The sequence below is a fragment of the Diabrotica virgifera genome, chromosome 1 (assembly GCF_917563875.1).
Source record: "Diabrotica virgifera virgifera chromosome 1, PGI_DIABVI_V3a".
NCBI lineage: Eukaryota > Metazoa > Arthropoda > Insecta > Coleoptera > Chrysomelidae > Diabrotica > Diabrotica virgifera.
This window is the reverse complement of record NC_065443.1, coordinates 157818142-157837873: the sequence shown is the minus strand read 5'-3', so window position 1 is coordinate 157837873 and position 19732 is coordinate 157818142. Positions and strand designations below refer to the sequence as shown.

Genomic DNA, 19732 nt, shown 5'->3' with positions numbered 1-19732 from the left:
TTTCACCTTGTACCTATTATTCATAATAGACCCTACATAATATACCCTAATACACTTTTTTAAGAAGAGGTTGTTAAGTAGCTTCTAAAAACATAAAAATATAAAGGGTATTTCATTAAAATTAAAGATCATGGACTATGATAGACTTGCGTGAATCACCCTGTTTGTTAAAATTTATGTTTAAACAGTGTGTATGTATTTGAATTTAAAAGTTGACGTATCCTAGCGTTCTTTATAATTTTCTAAAATAAGTACCTACACAAAAAATGATATTCCATAAGTGGTTTCCATACATTATAATTTCAAAGTTTCACCCTGCTCTGTAGTATTCATAATCCACCATCTCCCTGTGGGAGTTTTTTGTCAGTTATTCTATTAGGCGCGGCCCCCTGCGAATGGGGGATGCTTTCTGGGTATTCGTGGCGCCAGTACCCAGAGAGTAGCAGGGATACTTGCCGTGGAACAAAAACTGACACCTGGCAGTAGGTATAAAATGCACACCCATGAGAATGGAGAATAATAATTTATGTTTAGGATCGCTAATCCACCATTATTATTATTATTATTATTAGTTATTCTAGTGAGCGATTAATAGAAATATAAATTGCCGAAACGTTTACTGAAATATGTATTTTGCTGGTAAGCTACTACCGTAGGGAGATTTACCTCCAAGATAATGTATATTATTATGTATGTCCATGGTTTTCAATCTACTATAATAATCGTATTATTTTGTCTAATAGTTTCTCTGTTTTTTCACTTAAGTTTTTCCACTTGTCTGGTAGCATTTTAATTGTTACGGCTTTTCTTCTTCCATCTGAAAATTGTATACGTTGTAGTATTGATTAACTTCTTCCATTTGTTTTTGCTTGACTCTCCTTTTTCTTTTTCATCGTTTTGTTATAATGCATGTTTAATCCAACTTTTTTGTCTTCTTGATATTTCTAGGTGTTAAAACATTCTCTATAGTTATTCTTTGGCATCGTTAGAAGAACGGTACCGTTTGCCTATCCTAGATGGTTTAAACATTGTCCGTTAATGACAATTTAGTATTCTTCCCATTATACTTTCCTGAAAAATCTTAAATAATTCTTACGTATCTGCTAAAATGTTAAAATAAACTGAATCCTTCTTCTGTAGTTTTTTTATAGCCTTGTAAATAGTTCTGTGGGTAATGCTTTCGTTTCTGCAAAAGTTCAAAATTTCATATTTCGTTAACCGTTCTACTAAGCTATAAATATTTTTATACTACTAGACTACTGCAAACATACCCTACACCTTAGGTTGATTACTCGTTTGCTATTATTTTTTGTTTCGTAAGACAGCTAAAAATGGCTTGTATTCTTAACCTTACTGACATACATTTGTTACAAACATCACGAAAAGAACGGAAATAAATCGAGCTTAATAAAGAGATTTAGGATACGCACACTACACACAACGGTTTTTAAATAATAACAAAAACAAACAAGCGCAAAAAGCAGCAAACCGCTCTTAAGATCTTAAATTAAGAATCAAATTGTCTAACAATTAATTAGTTTTAATCCATGCCTCGAGGCCGCTCCTGTAGGAAACAAATATGATTCTGTTTCTTTGCGGATTCTTATTCAAAAATGTCCCCTTTAACAAATCTAGAGGGTGCCTTGGGAAATTTTTGGGCAGACATTGCTTAAAATTTTTTTAAACAAATTGCAGAACTCATGTTTTTCTACTCCGGATTACATCTAGGTATTTTGGGTCAAACGCTGGAAAAATTCTACGAGCGGAATACCGAACTACATCATCTATTTGTAGATTTCAAACAAGCGTATGACTCAATAATTAGAAAGGAAATATATAGCGCAATGCAAGAGTTAAATGTGCCAAAAAACAAATCAGATTAGTAAAACTATGCCTAACCAACACCAAAGCAAAAGTAGGGATCCAAAATCAACTACTGTCCGATGAATTTAACATTAATGAAGGTCTAACACAAGGGGATGCACTGTCAACAACACTTTTTAACCTTGCGTTTTAACAAGTAATCAGGAAAACTCCTATAGATAGGGATGGTACAATATTTACAAAGCTCAATCAGGTCGTTGACTACGCAGATGATATAGACATAATCAGCTGGACATTAAAAGACCCAGAAAAAATTTATACATATTTTAAAGAAGCGGCACAGACTATGGGTCTAGAAGCTAATGTCTCAAAGACAAAGTACATGATAACAACTCGGGAAAAAGTACAAACGAAAGGCAACATATCTCTGAGTGCGCAAATATTTGAAAGAGTGGACCGTTTCAAATATTTAGGATCAACAATAACAGAACGAAATAAAAACAGTGATGAGGTAACAGCAAGAATTGCACTTGGAAACAAATGCTGCTACAGCCTACAAAATATCATAAAGTCAAAATCAGTATCCATTAATTCAAAAGTAAAACTATACACAACAATAATGAGACCTGTAGTGATGTATGCATCAGAAACATGGACCTTGACTAGTGAACAAGAGGAACAACTTATTATATGGGTAAGAAAAATCTTAAGGAAAATATATGGACCTATACAGGAGAATGGAGAATGGCGTATAAGAATGAACCACGAAATAAATAGAGTGTTTAACAGGCCGAATATCATAAAAGAAATACGAAGTAAACAACTGAGTTGGTTAGGACACGTAGAAAAGATGGATGATAAGAGAAATACAAAAAAAGTTTTTAGAAAATAATTAAATTGGAAGAGACCGAGAGGTAGGCCTAGAAAGAGATGGATTGATGGTATTAACCAGGATTTGAAAGACCTAGGAATACGAGAATGGGAAAAACAAGCAAAGGAAAGAAAAACATGGGCAACTATAGTCAAACAAGCAAAACACACATAACGCCGAAAAGATCTCCTCAAAAAAGAAACAAGAAAGTAATATTTTAGATAAATATCGTTTAGAACTTTTAAGGAGTTATGCGTGTGACTGGCCTCCACACCATGTAAAACTTCAGAGCCTAAAAATGCCAACGGACGACCATGGCCCTCCATGAATTATTGTCAGCGGTCGCCGATGATGACAACTTTCTATACCTAACCTTGTTGCTTTTTATCAGTCCAAACATATTTTTTTTTTCCCATAATCATCACTACGATGATGATTATTACAATTACAATCTGGTCATACTTGACCAATGAGCAATTTTAATCTAACCTAAATTATTACTGTTCCTTAAAATTAAGAGCTTGCCCTATAGCGTCTCTTAATCTAACCTAACAAGATAGTGCACTATTCTAGCATACACACTAACGCGCACAAGCACTATGCTCTGCTTTTCACTATCACCTATCACTTAAACTAGTTCATAAGGTTTTGTCCTCTTCAGTCTTCTAACTTGCCCAGTAGTATCGAGGAGCTGGATTGCCTCAATATTCTCGTGCATGTGAAGTCGTTGCTCGTGACTTCCTGCCATCTTCTTGATGATTATTTCCACAGTTTCCATTCCTAGGTCCTTATGGAGATCACTGTTTGTAACATACCAAGGAGCATCTACAATATTTCTTAGTATTTTGTTCTGGAATCTTTGTATTACTGTTATATTACTTGGTCTAGTACACCCCCATAGTGGGCATCCATAAGTCCATACAGGTCTCAATATTTGTTTGTAAATTAGTAACTTATTATGCATCGACAGTGTGGAGTTTCTTCCAATTAGCCAATACATTTTTTTATATCTTATATTTAGTTCTTCCCTTTTTTTCTTAACGTGCACCTTCCAGCGTAGTTTTGCATCTAATGTTATACCCAAATACTTAGCAGTATCTGCATATGGTACTTGGATATTGCTGATTATAACTGGTATATATTGTATTTTTTTGTTGGTGAAATTAACATGGACAGATTTAGCTTCATTTAGCCTGATTCTCCATTTTTGTGTCCACTTATAGATTTGGTTAACTGCTATTTGGACCTTGTTGGTCGCCTCTTCACTTGTCGTCCCTACTGCTTGAATAGCTGTATCATCAGCAAAGGTGGCAACTGTGTTGTTTTCCAGTACAGGTATATCACACGTGTATAGTAGGTATAGGACCGGACCCAACACACTGCCTTGTGGAACACCTGCTCTAATTTCTTTTAAGTCTGAAAAACAGTCTTCTTGCTTAATTCTAAAATGTCGTCCTTTTATGTATGACTGTAAAAGTTTTGAGTACTGTATAGGTAAAAAACATTTTAGTTTGTATGTTAAACCTTCATGCCAGACTTTATCAAAAGCCTGTGCAGCATCAAGAAATACAGTTGAACAGACTTTCTTTTCTTCTAGGGATCTTTCGATAATATTTGTGATTCTGTGCACCTGGTCAATTGTTGAATGCTTATTTCTAAATCCGAATTGATGTGTCGGTATCAAATTCCTTGCTTCAATAATTGGTTTTATTCGCTTAAGGAGCAGTTTCTCAAACAGCTTCGATATTACAGGAAGCAGAGATATCGGTCTGTATGACGAAACCTCATGTGCTGGTTTTCCTGGTTTAAGAATCATAATGACTTCCGCCATCTTCCATATCATTGGTACATATTTTAATCTGAATGCACCGTTAAAGAGGTTTGTTAATTTTACGATAGCTCTTCGGGGAAGATTTTTCAACAGCTCACCCGTAATTAGATCATATCCCGGAGCTTTCTTCGGATTAATATTTTCCCTTATTTCTTCAAGTACTTCTTTTGGTGTAGTTAGCCGAATTTCTTCCTCTAATTGAACAGGTTCCTCCCATCTTTCTTCATCCCCTTGAGGTTCATTTGGTTTGAATGTATTTTCAAGATGTATGGCAAATAGCTCTGCTTTTTGTGCACTACTTCTGGCCCAGTTACCATTTTCTAGTTTAATAGGAGGAGAGTGCATAATAGGTCTTTTCAGTCTTTTAGTAGCTTTCCATAAGGAATAATCTGTACTACCGTCATCTGTTAGCTCCTGTAAGTAAGAATTAATCGAGTCATTCTTTAATTGTAGGATAGTTCTTTTGAGTTGTTGACTTGCACGATTTAGTTTAGTCTTATCTTGAGGAGACCTTGTTTGTTGCCAGATTCTTCTCAGTTTTCTTTTTTCAATTATCATGTTCCTTATTTCCTTTGGATAATTATTTCCTTTTACCCTAGGTTTCAGCGTAGGAGTGTTTTCCCATGCTGCTTGCTGGATATTGTTCACCAACAATTCTGCTTCTTTATCTAATTGCTCTGCGTTTTGTATTGGTACACTTAGATTTATTCTCTCTTCAAGGCTTAGCTTAAAACTATCCCAATCCGTCCATTTATTTGTTAATGTGGGGTTACTTTGTTTTTTAATAATCCTGTCACTCATGGTTAGTACTATAGGGGAATGATCAGAATTTAAGTCCCAACAGTCATCAATGTCTATGAAATTAGTTGAAATATTCTTAATAATAAAGAAGTCTATTAAATCAGGGGTCTTGTTTCTATCCGTAGGCCAGTAGGTTGGTCTACCAGTTGATAGTGCTTCACACCTCTGTTCTTTAATGGCTAACAAAAGCTCCTTTCCCTTAGTAGTATTGATTCTAGAGCCCCAGTGTGTGTTCTTTGCATTGAAGTCACCTCCAATAATGAACCTTTCCCCTAAGCTTTTCAAGAATTCATTATACTGCTCTTTTTTAATGGAATGTTTAGGTGGGCAGTATATTGAACTTATATTTATTTTAAAAGTTTTAGTTTTTATGTGTACTGTAGTGGCTTGAATATGTTCAGTTTTATATTCCAACTCTTCATGATGACATATATTATCCTTTATGATGATTGCACTGCCTCCTTTGGCCGCATTGTCAGGGTGTATTGTATGATATACCTTATATCCTTTAAATTTGATATAGGATTGATTTGTGAAATGCGTTTCAGAGACAAGAAACAAATCAATTTTTTCGATGTCAAGGATTGCTTGTAGTTCTTGTTGATGATTAAGCAACCCGTTGGCATTCCATGCGACAATTCTAAGATCATTAGCCATTTCTTACCTTTGGAATAGCACCTTGAGCTCTATATTCCAGGGAAGTGACCCTTTCATTTAATTTTTTCAACTCCTGTAATATCATTTGTAGGGTTTGTTCTGTTTCTTTTTCAATCTCTGTTGTTTTTTGGTATTTATCATTCTGATAATTTTCATTGTGACCTTTTGTTACCGCACTATATGTCTTATTACTAGTAACTTTCTGTGCTTGTTTTCTTTCACCAGCATTTGACTTGGTTTCAGTTGACCTTCTGTCTGGAGTGTGTGGCAAATTCGTCTTTTTCAGACCTCTGTTTTTTATTTTCTGCATTTCCTTTGCGACGATACATCCTCGGTAGTTGGCAGGATGGTTTTCGCCACAATGGACACATTTTGGTTTAACATTTTCAGGTTTGTCGCAATCTTTAGTAAGATGTTTCTTTGTGCATTTAACACACCTTGGCCCTCTAGCACAGAACTTCCATGTGTGACCATATGCTTGACATCGTTTGCATTGCGGTATTAGTTTGGAATTTTTAAAAGGCTGAATTTCAACTTTTGTTCCTAGGATGTCCGTTATCCCATATATTTTGTTGATATCTTCGTCTGGTTTGAAGGTTAACATAAACATGTCTAATGGCTGTTTGGTTTGCCACTTTAGCTTTTTAACTGCGTCTATGGCTTTATAGCCTCTTTTTTGCAGATCTTCAACAATTTTTTGGGACGAGCAAGTGTGATGTAATCTCTTTACTATAACTTTTATCGGTCTTTCTTGTTTGTTTTCGTATGAGTGATATTGGATATTTTCCTCTCTTAAAGCTTTTATTAATTTTCTGTACTCTTCACCGTCTTGTACATTAACTTTTATCACTTCACTATTCACCAGTTTAGTAGTAAAGTTTGTTATCTTCGATTTAAGGAAGTTATATAGGACTTCATATTCTTTGAAGCCTTCCACTACCACAGGTGGAGGCATTTTGGCTTTCCTAACTGCAGTTTCTTTGGAGCTATGTTTTTGTGGTGAGATGTATGGTGAAGTATCCATCTTACGTTTCTTACTGGCTCTTGATTGAACCCTAATCCACTCTGTCTCCTTAGCGAGCTCTTCTTCATCTGTTAAATATTCTATTTCATTTTCTTTTTCAGTTAAATTAACTTTTGTTGCCAACTCTGTATATTGAGATTTTAACTGTGCTAGTTCTCTTTCAAGTATGCTTACTGTATCACACAATTTGGTTTTGTGGCTCTCGGCAGCTTTCCAAGCATTAAATAGAGTCTGTTCGTTTTGCGACCTTTTATAATTTTCTTCAAAAAGCGCCTGGTTCACTTGCATAATCATATTTTGGTTGGCTTCTGCCATTGGTTCCTGTGTGTCAAGCACAGGCTGCTGGTTGTAAGCCATATTTACAATAATTCATATAAATAAACAATTTGACTAATTTAATAATTATTGTTTGAAGGACTGGCCTATTTTATTTATAACACATGCGATAAAAACGATAAAAACATACATAGCGATAGCAGGCCTGTCCAGTCCCACTCTGCGGAGACAAGACCTGCTCTCAACTTTTGTTGTTATTGTTTTTCTATTGTATACTAATTGCAGATACTAATAAATTATATTCAAATAAAAGAACGGCTTACCGCTTTTATACTGATTTCGTTTCACTACAGAACAGAGTCACATTCACGTGCTTCTCTTCCGACAGTCAATCGAATACTACAATCGACTAGTGAACAAGAGGAACAACTTATTATATGGGTAAGAAAAATCTTAAGGAAAATATATGGACCTATACAGGAGAATGGAGAATGGCGTATAAGAATGAACCACGAAATAAATAGAGTGTTTAACAGGCCGAATATCATAAAAGAAATACGAAGTAAACAACTGAGTTGGTTAGGACACGTAGAAAAGATGGATGATAAGAGAAATACAAAAAAAGTTTTTAGAAAATAATTAAATTGGAAGAGACCGAGAGGTAGGCCTAGAAAGAGATGGATTGATGGTATTAACCAGGATTTGAAAGACCTAGGAATACGAGAATGGGAAAAACAAGCAAAGGAAAGAAAAACATGGGCAACTATAGTCAAATAAGCAAAACACACATAACGCCGAAAAGATCTCCTCAAAAAAGAAACAAGAAAGTAATATTTTAGATAAATATCGTTTAGAACTTTTAAGGAGTTATGCGTGTGACTGGCCTCCACACCATGTAAAACTTCAGAGCCTAAAAATGCCAACGGACGACCATGGCCCTCCATGAATTATTGTCAGCGGTCGCCGATGATGACAACTTTCTATACCTAACCTTGTTGCTTTTTATCAGTCCAAACATATTTTTTTTTTCCCATAATCATCACTACGATGATGATTATTACAATTACAATCTGGTCATACTTGACCAATGAGCAATTTTAATCTAACCTAAATTATTACTGTTCCTTAAAATTAAGAGCTTGCCCTATAGCGTCTCTTAATCTAACCTAACAAGATAGTGCACTATTCTAGCATACACACTAACGCGCACAAGCACTATGCTCTGCTTTTCACTATCACCTATCACTTAAACTAGTTCATAAGGTTTTGTCCTCTTCAGTCTTCTAACTTGCCCAGTAGTATCGAGGAGCTGGATTGCCTCAATATTCTCGTGCATGTGAAGTCGTTGCTCGTGACTTCCTGCCATCTTCTTGATGATTATTTCCACAGTTTCCATTCCTAGGTCCTTATGGAGATCACTGTTTGTAACATACCAAGGAGCATCTACAATATTTCTTAGTATTTTGTTCTGGAATCTTTGTATTACTGTTATATTACTTGGTCTAGTACACCCCCATAGTGGGCATCCATAAGTCCATACAGGTCTCAATATTTGTTTGTAAATTAGTAACTTATTATGCATCGACAGTGTGGAGTTTCTTCCAATTAGCCAATACAGAGCCTAAAAATGCCAACGGACGACCATGGCCCTCCATGAATTATTGTCAGCGGTCGCCGATGATGACAACTTTCTATACCTAACCTTGTTGCTTTTTATCAGTCCAAACATATGCCTTAGCTTTTCCCTTTTAACGAGTCGCTGTTCTTTACTCTCTTCTTTGCCACTCGTTTCTGTCCATTGTGCCTTCTTCACCTAAACCTTTCTCTCTCAAATCCCCTACCACACAGTCCTTGCATCTTCTCCTAAGTATTCCTCTACCTCTCCTTTTATCAACTTCTAACAGCTCTATTCTTCGTCCCACATAGTTCTCATTTCTACGTCTAACGTGACCAAACCATTGCAGTCTTTGTTCTTGAATCTTTTTTGAGACTGTAGTCACTTAGCCTCTTTTCCTAATTAAGTCTTTCCTGATCCTATTTCTGCTAGCCTTACCCAGCATCCACCGTAACATTTTTATTTCCCCGATCTTTTGATCAAAGGGTACCCCGCATATTCTTTTCCAGTGAAACCAACCAACCTGTATCCAGTGGCAATTTGCCGATCTAGTTTACTCCCCTAGTTTTTTTCCTTATTTCTCGTCCTAATCTTTCTCCAAGTAATTCTATGCCGCAAACATTCCTGTTGTCCAAACCGCATATACTCTGTTTTCGACCTGCTAACTTAAGTCCTTCCTCTTCAATAGCTTTTATCCAACTTCTCTTCCAACATTTATTTGCTCTCCTCTACTAACACGATATCATCAGCAAACCTTATCTGTCAATATATCCTTAACAAGATTTGACAGGTAGAAACTTTGTGAAGAGCCTTGGTACAAACCAACCCTCACTGGAAAACTTATCTGACACAAGTCCTAAGCAAGCAAGCAATTTGATTTAACCCGACCTGTGGGAATGTCCACCCTCTCGAAAGAGTACATTCGGGTGTAACAATTCATTGGGGCGAGGTGTTTTGACCCGAGTATATACAGGGATCACCCCACCTCGCTCCAATGCCCCAGGCCATCCCTTTCCCCCCCATAGCACGCTGATGCGCGATGGGGGCACAACTATCGTAGCCAAATGCTCTTCACAATGGAATCCTGGGTAATAAGATTCCATTGTGGTACCCTAATCGAATGCAAAAAACTAGGCCAGCGTGATGCGCTCTATGCCTTTATCTTCTTTCTTACTTATCCGTGACACAAGTCCTTCTGGTGTACGCTGCTCATATATAACCTTCACGAGCCTTACGTCGCGTTTGGGGGGGGGGGCGTAATTTGTAGCTTTTAACGTTTTTCGTCAACTATGCACAATCCTTCTATACCCTATTCCACGAACATACGCCTGTTTTGGATTACTTTGACAACGAATATTTTACTGTGCAAAATAAGAAGAACGAAAGTAACATTGTTGTTTATTGGAATAATTATTAGCGCCGTTTACTTTCGTACTTCTTATGTTGCACAGTAAAATATTCGTTGTCGAAGTAATCCAAAACAGGCGTATGTTCGTGGAATGGCCCATAAAAAGAACAGTTCCAAAGTTGCGGAAAGTGTACATGTACATGTAGATATTATTGCGATTTTTAAATTTTTCAGTAAAATAAAGCTGAACAGCAAACGCTAACAACAAAATGGGTCGTTGCAGAAAGTGTACATGTAGATATTATTGCGATCTTTAAAATTTTCAGTAAAATAAGGCTGGACAGCAAACGCTGACAACAAAATGGGTCTTATTTCACTTATTACAGTGCACTTGCAAATATCGGATGACACTTATTTATTAATAGCTTTAACAACTACTTATGAAGCTAAGAAAGACGTTGAATATTGTGTTATTGGTGATGGTACGGACCTACTAATCTTGTTGACCGTCCACGCACCATCAGAGAAGAAATTGAAACTGCTGATACCAAAGAAAGGCAATCAGCAGGAAAAAGTCTACATTATTGCTGATATTCAGCGAGGTATTGGGAATATGAAAGATAAACTCCTTGCAATATACGCCTTTACATGGAAAAATTATACCGGGAAAATTACAATAGGACAGTGTAAGCCAACGAGGCTCTTCGTTGAAGAGCTCTTCTTCAGTGCAGTACCGACGCCGGAAATCATTTCCTTACTGCGGTGTTTGGTGCCAGGCACATGAAACATTTAGATTGCTTTCGCAACCAGTCTTACTTGAAGGTTATTGCAAAGCAGCCTATACATTATTTGCTCAAGTTAGCCGCACTACTCCCTACTTCAGGAGCTTCCAGCCAGAATTCGTTCAGAACCAACCGCCAGGTACAGCAGTGGCTGAATGAGAAGTAGAATCCGCTTTAGTAGGGTTGAAAGAAGATTAACGAACACTTAACACTATTTACAATACGTGCTGCAACTCCCGAGGAATTACTTTTCCTCATAATGTGTAGTTGCAAAGACGAATGCATCCTGTGAGTGTAGCAAGAGTAGTCTAAACTGCTCAACCATATGCAGCAATTGCTCAGGCCTAAGATGTAACAATAAGGTCAGAACCATTATATACGAAGATGTAGAAGAGGACGATGTTGTATTTGAAGAGAACTGAAACTGATGAATAAGCTTACTTGGAAATCATTGCATTAAAATCATCATTATTATGCAAGAAATATTTCGGGCCTATTTAAAATTATTTTGTTGCAATTTACTATTAGAAAGATATATGCATGTCCATAGAAAGACATTGTCCATAGAAACTTTAGATTGGGATTCTCCTTACTACAGGTTTTTATTACCTAGGTCTGGGTTTTCCCTTAACCTTTCAGAGTTAACGTGCGGACTATGATTCAGCTTTTCTAAATATTTGTCGATTTCTGACGATTAATTACGATCTCGGTCGTGGCGTGCTCGCTAGCTTCAAGTAAGGGGATACTCTATTCACTATTCAGTACTCTTGTGAGAATTGTCTGTAGTCGGTACAGTTCGGCTATTCCTATTCCGTTCCGCGGAACCTTAAGCCCATTTTACTGCTACTGCTAGCGTCAATTTCTCGCCCGTGGAGCCGTAGCCTTAGTGCGTTTAGTTCTTCTGCTATATTGACTTGCGGAACGTGAGTCCGCACGTTATACAAGTTGTCACAAATCTTCAGGTAAGATTCAGTTTTAAAATATTTTGTTTTTAGGGTAAATATAAAAATATTTATGTAATTTATAATTGGGAGTGATCTACTGATTACGTTTTCTGTATATTTGATTAATATAAACTTATTTTTCTTACAGATTTTTTAAGATGCGTTTCGAAAAGCAACTAGCATATCTTGAAAAGCTGCATGCGGAATTTCTCTCTGATTCTGAGCCAGAAGCTGAACCTGACGATGATGATGCTAGTTTGGAAGGAGATTATGAAGAAGTACAGGACCACGATACCGACATGGAAGAAGACATTAAGGAGAGAATCTTAGAATCTCCGAAGACAGCAGCGATAAATGACTTATTTCCATTCATTCATGTATCTACTTTGCGCTGCTCAAACATTTGTTTTTTATTTAGTCATTGTTTAGTTTCTTAAAAATGAATGTTTTGTATTTTTTTAATTTAGGTTTTTGTGATTTATAGGACTCAAAATGTGAAAAGGATATATCCGTTCACTTTTATTTTTGATGCATGAGTTTAAGTGCAAGTTATAATAAATTTGTTTGCAAATGTTTTTTTTTGTCTTTTTATTTAAACAATTGACAAGTTCTCAGGCCGTTTTTCCGAAAATATTTGATTTTTGGACCTTGTCTGGATGTGCGGACTGTGAGTCCGCACGTTACACTTTATGTACCATCATGCCACGTTATCTCTGAAAGGTTAAAAAGTAGCGCCCCTTCAGAAGGTGGTGAGGTGACGTTCCTTCCAGGGCTTATCACCAACATACCACCGGCTACTGAAATAGCAAATTACGTTTACAAAACACAATTCTGTTAAAGAAAATTAGTTTCCTCAGTAATAATAATATAATGTTCCCAAAAAATATAAAATATGAAAAACCTCTACTTTTACACTCTCCGTAACTCCGGAAATTTTGATTTTAAAACAATTAGGCCTTTCTTGTTTTAAATTTGATATAAAATATTTTTGCTCTAAACCTTCTTCACGCTAAACCGCATAGTTTTGGAAATATTTGCGAAAAACGTAAAAACTACTAATTTACCGACTTCTCCCCCCACTCCCTCCTAAACCCGACGCTCGAAATAGTGTAACTTTTTACTGAACTATATGTGTACCATATAGAACAATTTGGTGTTGGAGGATAACTTTTGCTTTGGATGTCAGGGTTTGGGTCTAACTATACCATACTAATTAGCAACTTTCTAAAGTACTCATGAATAAAAATATAAACATAAAGATACTGGGCAGAATAAGCTTAGACCGACGACATATATCCTGGCTAAACAATTTGAGATAATGGAACGATTGTAACTGCTGTAAGTTGTTTAGAGCAGCAGTATCAAAGGTGAAGATAGTCGTAATGATTTCCAACCTAACGAAGACGGCACTTGAAGAAGAACACTTCACACTCTTCCATCCGTACTCTTAATCTGCTGTACATGAGTCAAATCCTTTAAAGATTTGTCCCTTGCTTTAATAATGCTTTGTACCCTTTTCATCCCCTTAAGTGTTTTTAACTGTTCATACAGCTGTGCAAACGATCTTTCCTTAGCAGTAACTACAGAGCGCTTTGCTTCCCTCTTTGTTACTTTGTATATCTCCTTATCTTCCTCAGTTTCAGAGCTTTTTCCAGACTCTTTCTTCTCTCTAACCTTCTTTTGCACTTCATCATTCCACCACCAAGTTTTTTTGTCCTTAGGAGGCCCTTTTCCAGATGTTTTTACTGGCACTTACTTTTCCACTCGTACTACAACTTTGCTGTTGGCTTCCCACAGTCATTGACAGCATCTTTTTTCTCAAGATCTTCCAGCACTCTACACTTAAAAACTCTTGTTAAATCCTTATCTTTTAACTTCCACCACTTCACTTTCTGGTGTCCTACTTGTTTACCTTTCCGCCTCACCTTTATCTCCATATCCACTATCACTGGTTGGCATTGACCAGGCACTTGGCATTTTACCATCTTTTCCCAACCGAATATTTACATAGTATTTACACAGAAGTTTTCTTCTTTCCAAAGATTCTTACTCTTTCTATTCTGATTTTAATTTCAATGGCTGATTCAAATTTTTCATTTATGTTACTATAGATAGAAAATCAATCTACAGGGTAGCGAGAATGTATGGAAACACGGCAATATCTCGGAAACCGCTGGAACGATTTTTATAGATTTTGGTGGGTAAGGGTTTTCTAATACGGCCGATATTATAGTGGTAATTATAGTGTTGTCAAATCTTCCGTTTTTCTGGAAATTTAATGAACTTTCTTATTTCAAAAGGAATACCCTGTATATTATTTGCGTTTTGACATTCTTAAGAAATACTGATTATTTTTTACTTAAATGCCATAATTTCGAAGTTATTGCTACATTTATTAAAAAAAAATTTAAACAAATTATAAAAATCAAATTTTTCGTCCGCGATAGACATTATTTTAGGTTCTTTGGATCATTGTGAACAAAAAAGGTCTTTTGTAATTTTTCTTTAAAGTTAATAGTTTTCGAGTTATAAACAATGTAAAACTGAAAAAAATCAAAAATACAAAATCAGACTAGTAAATTTTCAAGATTCAAAAACACGTAAAAAATAATTTTTGAAATTACCAAGTACCTAGTATATCAAGCTCAAACCTTCTTTTATCAGCTCTCTATAAGAGTTTTTGGCACGTTTTATTCTAAAACATTGTTTTTTTTTAATTGTTAATGAAGCGCATATGAGAGGACGGGAGATCGGGCTGCATTAACAACTAGAAAAAAATATTTTAAAATTAAATAAGCCCAAATTAGTTATCGGTAACTGATAAAATAAGGTTTGAGCTTGAATTTAGTCCCTTCGTAGTTTCAAAAATAATATTTATCTACTCTATGTCATATTATGAATATAAGTTTTTAGTTTTTGAAAACTGTCATTATAGATAGCAGTGCGTGAAGGGTTTACAGTGTGCGTGAAGTAACAATGTATTTTAAATGGGATTTACTTTTTCGCACACTTTCAATGGGTTTTTTGACACACTTTCATATAATCAAATATCTTTAAATTCCGCGTTGTCATGGTGATGACAATATGAGCAATGACTATTACAACAAAATTTTTGACAGTTTTGTGGTTTGAAAGTAGTTAGGATTTTTAAATTCTAAAAGGTCAAAGTTCTAAACATTGTAGAATAGAAATGAATTCCAGTGACGATTTTTTATTTCTTTATCGTAAATAAAATATTGTATGAAACTGTGCGTGAAGTACTTTTTGCGAACTTACACGATGTATAGCACTCGCTCCGTTGTCGCTCGTGCTCTAAAAATCGCGTGCGTTCGCAAAAAGCATACTTCACGAACTGCTTCATAAATAACTATCCTTACTTTTGTTTTTGAACCTAGAAAATCGTCATTTTTCGAATTTTTTCAGTTTTAAATTCGGAAACGATTAAGTTTAGACAAAAATTACAAAAGGCCTTTTTTGTTTCCAATGATTCAAAGAACCTAAAATAATGTCTATCTCGGCCGAAAAAATTGATTTTTATAATTTGTTTAAAAATGTTTTTTTTTTTAACAATTGTAGCAATAACTCCAAAATTATGGCATTTTGGTATAGGAAATATAACATAAAAAATAATCAGTATTTGTTAAGGACGTCAAAATGCAAAAAATATACAGGATGTTCTATTTGAAATAAGAAAGTTCATTAGATTTCCAGAAAAAACGAAAGATTTGACAACAATTTAGTTACCACTATAATATCGGCCGTATTAGAAAACCCTTACCCACCAAAATTTATAAAAGTCGTTACAGTGGTTTCCGAGAATTTACCGTGTTTCCATACTTTCTCGCTCTCCTGTATATATTCTATATATTCTTAAAATATATATCTTCAATTTTATTGTTTGATGTGTAATAGAGTTAATAATATCGCAAGCTTTTGAAAAAGTGGGAGCGAAAATTTCTTCTCCGAATTTTATAAAACCCTAACTAATCACAAAATACATAAACAGAACAAGTGCTGTAGTTATAAATAGTCCTGTCGCCAGGGGGGGTACAACGGCCTCGTTAATTCAGATGGACTTACCCAAGTTTTTTTTATGTATTTTGACCCGTAGAACACGAATTTTTTGGGTAACAGTTGATCCGGATGTCGATAAGATTGTTATAGACCAAGAACTTGAGGAATCAAATAACAGCGATTTTTGGCAAAACAAAACAATATTTTGTATTTTTTGGGTCATTTTAAGCAAAAAATATTTCTACAAGTTTTTTAGTAGGATGCACAGTTTTCGAGATAAACGCGGTTGAACTTTGAAAAAATCGAAAAACTGCAATTTTTAAACCCGAATAACTTTTGATTAAAAAATAAAATAGCAATTCTGCTTAGCGCCTTTGAAAGTTCAAGTCAAATTATGTCGGTTTTGATTATTTGCATTGCTAAAAATTTATTGTGTTATTGTTAAACAAAGCTACAAACAACTAGTGCGTGAGTGATGTTTCTATGATTTCTCATTTAAAATCGAACGAGTAGGTAGAATAGGTACTAGTGCAATCAAGACTATTTCTACGTTACATGCGTTAAAACGCATGTAAAAGCACGGGAAACCCTACGTGTTTATAGCTTTGTTAAACAATAAAAAAATAAATTTTTACCAATGCAAATAATCAAAACCGATATAATTTGACTTAAACTTTCAAATGCGGTAAGCAGACTTGCTATTTTATTTTTTAATCAAAAGTTATTCGGGTTCAAAAATTGCAATTTTTCGATTTTTTTAAAGTTCAACCGCGTTTATCTCGAAAACTGTGCATCCTACGAAAAAACTTGTAGAAATATTTTTTACTTAAAATGGCCCAAAAAATACAAAATATTGTTTTGTTTTGCCAAAAATCGCTGTTATTTGATTCCTCAAGTTCTTGGTCTATAACAATCTTATCGACATTCGGATCAACTGTTACCCAAAAAATTCGTGTTCTACGGGTCAAAATACATAAAAAAAACTTGAGTAAGTCCATCTGAATTAACGAGGCCGTTGTACCCCCCCTGGCGACAGGACTAAAATAATGCAGTTGGCGTAAATATTTGATCTTGAAAATCGTTCAAAATTGTGTATTTTTTAAGAAACAACGGTTAAAAACAAATATTTTTAAATTTTAAAAATAGAAGGAAGGCATACTGATTTTAATTATGTCATAGTTTTTACATTTTTTATATATTGAAATTAATTTCCTGGTTGTATTTTTCTGTTTTATGTTCCTGGTTTGGTTTTCTGAAAAGTACCATAAATAAAGGTACTGACCAGTATTTAAAACAGTTAAAGGTTGAGAGTTGAAAGCGTTGAATAACATCAAATAAAATAATTGCTAGTGAAATAGTTTATAGGAACATTACATATTACATTCCTTAGATACTTGTCTAGACATGTTATCATAATAAATGGCAAAAACAATTAGTTTTTGCATATACAGAATTTCGTTAAAAATATTAAAAAAAACCCAACTTTTAGTGAAAAAAAGGATAATTATAAAAATAGCTTACCCTTTTACATTGCTTAAATTAAGAATAAAACCAACAACAATAAACAAATTCGTCACACAAATAATACTCTGAAGGTTCGTAGTTTCACTAATGTCACTTAACAGCAAGAAAACAGAAACGGAAACTCGTGTCTCATAAGAAAAGCGATTAAGATACGCACACTGGAGACAATGGTTTTAGACAACAATAACAAATAAGAGAGAGTACTATACTGAAAGTTTCTAGAAAAAGAATTATGTTGAGAGCTGGAGTCACACTCTGGTAAACACCTATGGTGTGTATCTTCAGCGGAAAAGGCTCAACATGGTGCAATTCTTGCCCCTCTAAAGCGGGAGCGGATAACTGCACTGAACGGGGAGAATATGTTTGCAATTTTTTATTTTGTGTAACATTTATTAAATACTATTTTTTTTAGATTGAACCACAATTGTAATTAATTGAAATTAGAGATATTTAAGTTACATTCAAAATATAACATCAATATAAAAAGAAAACGTTGAAGCATGATAAAATTTAAAATGATGGGAAATGAATATAATGTGACGAGAGTTTCGCAAGATTTATCCGACATAGAAAAAGTCTCTTGTCGAAAACGAAGAACTATTAAAATTCTAGAATATTAGTGATGTCATCAAAAAATTCTGAAATATCTAGTGAAGTCTGGAACGTCAGAAAAAGTATTTTTCTAAAGCTATTTCCTTGTGGTATCTTATGTAATTTACTCTTTTATTTGGGAATAAGCCACATTTTAAGTTTGAAATTAAATTTATTTGACGTTTCGTCTTCCACTCGGAATTCTTTATCAAAATACAAAACATTAATAAATTAAATAAATTTTATTTTTGTTGTTTGGTAAAAAAATTATAATAATTTAATTTTATTTGATTCACTCATATTGACAATTCAGACATTATACATTTTAAAGTAAACGACTTTGAAATTTATTTTGCCAATATTTATGAGTTGCGTTCCTGGGACGACTTTATCTTAAGAACGTTCCTGGGACGACGAATCAACTTTATCTCAAGAATATCCACAGAACAATCATAGCATGTGGTTTGTCTTTAAAAAGACAACCATATGCAATGATGTCGTGTTAGTGATTCCATAGTAAATCACGAGAGAAAAACAGGAAAAAAACCTCATGATACTATCCCGACATGGTAAGTATTTTAGTCTTACATTCAGTTTACTCTCTGGGTACAGTTTACGGGAAAACGTCAGGAAAAAAGTTTGAGGATAAAGAGACTTGGTGGTGGTCAAACGAAGTACAAGGAAAAATAAAAAAGAAGGGAAAATTATATAAAATGTAGCAAGAAACCAGATCCGACACAAATCTTCAAAACAATATGGCCGCGAAGAAGGAAGCGAAAGTAGCAGTAGCAAAAGCCAAAGCAGAAACGTATTCAAACCTATACGATCAACTTGATACCAGGGAAGGCGAAACGAATATATATAAAATAGCCAAACAGAGAGAAAAGAAAGCAAAAGATTTTAATCAGATTAGATGTATCCGAGATGAAAATAATAAAATACTAGTTCACGAAAAGGATGTCAAAAAGAGATGGAGAAAGTACTTTGACAGCTTATTAAATGAAGAATTTGACAGACAGCCTGTGGAGTCAACGGAGACAGTAGCAGCAATGGTCACCAAAATAACAAACGCGGAAGTGGCTCAAGCGCTTCAAAAAATAAAAAAAGGAAAAGCGGTAGGACCAGATGATATTCCTGAGGAAGTATGGAGAGCATTGGGAGAGACAGGAACAAGGTGGCTAGCAGGTTTATTTAATAGAATTATGGAAGTTGGACAAATGACAGACGAATGGAGAAGCAGTATACTACTACGTACTACCTGTCTACAAAAACAAGGGAGATACATAACAATGTACAAACTACAGGGCTATAAAACTGCTTAGCCACACCACGAAAATATGGGAAAGAGTAATTGATAGACGGATACGTGAAGAGACCGAAATATCCGAGAATCAATTTGGCTTTATGCAGGGCAGATCAACAACAGATGCAATTTTCATTATAAGGCAGTTGATGGAAAAATACAGGAGTAAAGAAACAAATGCTCATATGGTATTCATTGCTCTTGAGAAAGCATATGATAGAGTTCGTCGAGAGATTCTGTGGTGGGCACTCAATAAGAAAGGAGTCCCTGGTGAATATGTAAAGATTGTGAGGGATATGTATGAGGGAGTAACGACTAGTGTTAGGA

At 34.9% G+C, this 19732-nt stretch overlaps 1 protein-coding gene across 1 annotated transcript in view; it reads right to left on the bottom strand.

Annotated features, from left to right (window-relative positions):
* Positions 1-17687, bottom strand: part of LOC126878797 (protein artichoke-like) — a 146815-nt gene extending 129128 nt beyond the window's left edge. The window contains exon 1 of the mRNA XM_050641692.1: positions 17509-17687. The gene's annotated coding sequence lies outside the window, so the exon portion shown is untranslated. The remainder of the gene's footprint in view (positions 1-17508) is intronic.
* Positions 17688-19732: the final 2045 nt, after the last annotated feature.